The following is a 3,897-nucleotide window of genomic DNA, read 5'->3' on the forward strand; positions in this document are numbered from 1 at the left end:
AATCATAGAGCATCAAGTACAAGTGGAAAATGGCAGAAGTTCTCTGTTATGGCCTGAATGTCTCCTCTCCAAATTCATATGTTAATGTCATAACCCCTAATGTCAAGGTATTTGAAAAATGAGGCTTCTGGAGATAATTAGGTTTACATGAGGTCATGGGCTGGCAGTGGGCCAGAGCAGGTGGGAGGTCCTCATAAAGGGACTGGTGCTCTTATAAGAAAAGACCAGGGAGTTTTCTCTCCTTCTCTTGGGCCATGTGAGGTACAGCAAAGAGGCAGCCATCTGCAGCACAGGAAGGGAACTCTCAAGAGTACCCACCTATGGTAGCACCCCAATCTTGGACTTCCTAGCCTCCAAACCTATGAGAAATAAATGTCTGCTGTTTAAGCCCCCTTGTCTATGACATTTTGTTGAGAAGCCTAAGTAAACTAATACAGTCTTTTATGGAGGACAGGAGTTAGGGGGATACTCTGCTGTATTCAAGAGGCCCCCGATCTTCTTTATATAATTCCCGACAGAATTGTTAGAGCCAACTATTAAAGCATAGTTCTGAGAGAGTGTGTGGAGAAAATTCTTACATTCATCACACTATTTCTTCTTCTGAGACACAGAAAAACTGCATTTCAACAGCCTCTCTTGTTCTTGGATTGGGGTCATATGACTAGTTCTGGCCAATAGAGTTCATGCAGCAGTGGTATAAACCACTCCCAGGCCTAATCCATAGAATATTCCATGTGTAAACTTTCATAACCATCTTCCCTCTCCATAGCCAACTTGGAGGCTACACAGGCTCCTATCACCTGCTAGACTTCATGTAAGTGAGAAAAACATTTTTATTTTATTAGGTCTCTGATATTTCAGGACTAACTTGTTACTACTACGAGTAGTACCCAGACTAATACGAAGAGGCAGAGTGGAATACTTAAAAAAAAAAAAAATGAAGAAACCAAGATTTTGAGGCCTAACTCCGGCATTAGTTTATGACATTGGAAAGATATCTCTCTGGAACTGAATTTTTCATCCATGTTACTTAGACATGAATATATGACCACAGATGGTCCTTGATTTTGCATATTACCTGGAAACTGGACTCAGTATTTCACATATCCTCCTCCTCCACCCACCTACACAACTCTGAAAGTGAAGATAAATCACATTGTTTTACTCAAGAATTTGTTGGGCAATAAAAAGGATTATATCTAGAGTGACCATATGTGCTATAGTTTGGCTGGGACGGTGCCCATTTAGACCCATTGCCCCAGTGGGATTCGGTATAATTATTAATATAAGACAATCCTTGAACACTCTAAGGCATCCTGGGTTAAACAAGAAAATTATATGCTAAACTGGTTATATTACATGCAACATATAGCAACCCTTACCCAACATCTCTCTGTTGTTTTCCCTCCTCCCTGAGACTCCACCATTCCCCACACATCTTCTCTGGAGTCCTTTACTGATTCTTCTGCCACGGGTTCATTAGCTGAAAAGGAGCTCAGAGAAATATACCAACTCATAACTCTGCATCATATTTCATTGCTTCAAACTAGTCACATGGCTTCACCCTAACCGCAAGGAAGACAGATTAATGTATCAGTGATCTTATGTTCTCAGAAACAAAAATAAATAAGTATGAGTAAAAGTTTAACAAAATGCCTTTGCCTTCTCTGTGGGAAAATGACTATGGCTTAACCTCAAAGCACTATTCCCTGATAAAGATAGGATGACATGGCTAGTGGGGAAAAATGGCCTCTGGATGATAAATAGCCTCTAGATGGGACAAACTGTACATGAACAATGAAAATGTGGAAAGCATTGATTTAGGACTCGGTAGCTGTGAAAATACATATTGGTTCCAATGGAGCTTGGGACTTTTAAGCCAGAGTGGCCCCTATACCCAGTTGTGTTGTCTCATTACCAGGGAAACACCTGTGATATTGGGAGGAGAAGAAATACAGACCCTAGACTGCCATGCAGATGCCCACTGAGGAGACTCATTTGGCACAGAGGTCTTAGCCTGCTGTGTTTCCTCTGCTGTGTCTTTCCAAGTGAAATGGACCTCTGCAGTCATGTGGGTTTGATTATCTAGTCTCTCTATGCAAAGTATGGCCCTTGGAGAGACAACATGAGAATTACCTGAAACGTATTAGAGATGCAATTAGCCCTGCGGACCTACTGAATCTGACTTGACATTTTCACAAGATCCCCAGGCAATTCTTCTGCACTAAGTTCAAGAGGCAGTGGTATAGATGAACCCAGGACCAGAACTGGTGGCCGCTCAGAATGGGCGTAATAGTGGACACAAGCCAATTTCTGCCACTCTTACTCATTCTTAGGTAAAAACAATATTCATGTATATTTTACTCTTGTTGTTTCTAGTTTTCACTTACAATCATGGAATTACTGACGTTCTTAGGAGGACTCTGTAAGAGAGATTAGGTCCTTTTGTTTTAATTTACAATTAATCAATTAGCCTTCAGTCCCAATGCAGCAGAGGCAACAGCTTCCACAATGCTCTAAATTTATTAGGTTTTAGGCATTATTTCCTCTCCCCAAAAATGCCCATCAGTTTCCATCACATCAAAGCAAGAGAAAGAGGCAAGAAAGGCAAAGTCATGTGGCCTCAAGGGGTAGAAGCCCATGAAGTTCAACCCTCTCCTTCAAGGGGCATTCACAGGGAAACCAAGGGCAGGACCTCACAAGAAAAGCTCAGAACCAACAGCTTTGCCAAGCCACACCTGGGGGCAAGTTCCCTAAGGGCAAGGGGCTCATCGCCCAAGGTTTTACCAAATGAGCAGATGAAGCCCTTGGACGGATACCTTTTGCTCTCTCAGTTCCCACTGAGGGTTTCCAGCTTGTCCAGCTATTTGTCAGCTATGCTCACATTTTCCAATGTGAAGAACAGAATGGGATACCCCAGAAAGCAGCTTCACAGAAGAGGAGAAAAGGGCACACAGGGCTGTGTCAACCACTCTGTGGGCTGGTTTCAGAGGGAGAAATTTAAATTCTTATATATTCCACATTCCCTGGAAAGAGGTAGTGAAAGGTAGTGCATGGTATTCAGATAAGGAAATAATAGATTTTCCTATGACCTATAGGAAACTACATATATTAAAAAAGAAAACAACATTATATGTCTAGTATGATCCCAAGATATTACTTGTGGTCTCCCCACTGGGTACAGATTCTGGATTGTTTTTAGTATCTTCCGTAGAAAAAAAGCAATACGTATTCATTGTAAACAATTTGGGACAAACAGAAACATATACAACAAGAAAATAGAAGGCTAAATATATTTAGTAAAATTGCAACTGGGAAATCAGTAGGAGAGAATAGAAGAATAAAGGTGGGAATGAGGACAAATGAGCAAAGATGGCAGGAAAGAGCTTGGAGGGGTGGGGAGAATGGAAAGGAGGAATGATGTCTTCAGTGGTTGACCAGGATGATGGAGGAGTTTGGTCGCCTAGTTTGGTACTCAATGGTTTATGCAGCTCGATTAGTTTCTAACACTTCAAGTCAACAAAAGGAAGGATCCAATCCCTTCAACAAATATAAACCAAGTGCTCACCATGCACCAGGAGGTGTTCTAAGGTGTTCTAAACACAGTATCAATATTTTAACTACCCTAAAAGTGAAAATAAATGTTTGCTGTTCCATGGCCAATGACAAGTGAGATGGGTGGCCAAGCAGACCCCCTTCCAAAGCTTTTGAGCATTTAACTCACAGCAAGTGCTCAGTAGATGTTTGCTTGAGTAGAAGGAAGGAGGAGAGGGTTGTGAAGTCAGGCCTGTGTTTCCAGGACAGTGATCTGAACCCCTCTCCACCTGTGCACACTCTGCTACCACTTCACCTTCTAGCAAGGTGCTCTGCTACACATCCTTCCATGTGTTCTTCTTT

This window comes from Nyctereutes procyonoides, unplaced genomic scaffold (assembly GCF_905146905.1).
Source record: "Nyctereutes procyonoides isolate TBG_1078 unplaced genomic scaffold, NYPRO_anot_genome, whole genome shotgun sequence".
Classification (NCBI taxonomy): domain Eukaryota; kingdom Metazoa; phylum Chordata; class Mammalia; order Carnivora; family Canidae; genus Nyctereutes; species Nyctereutes procyonoides.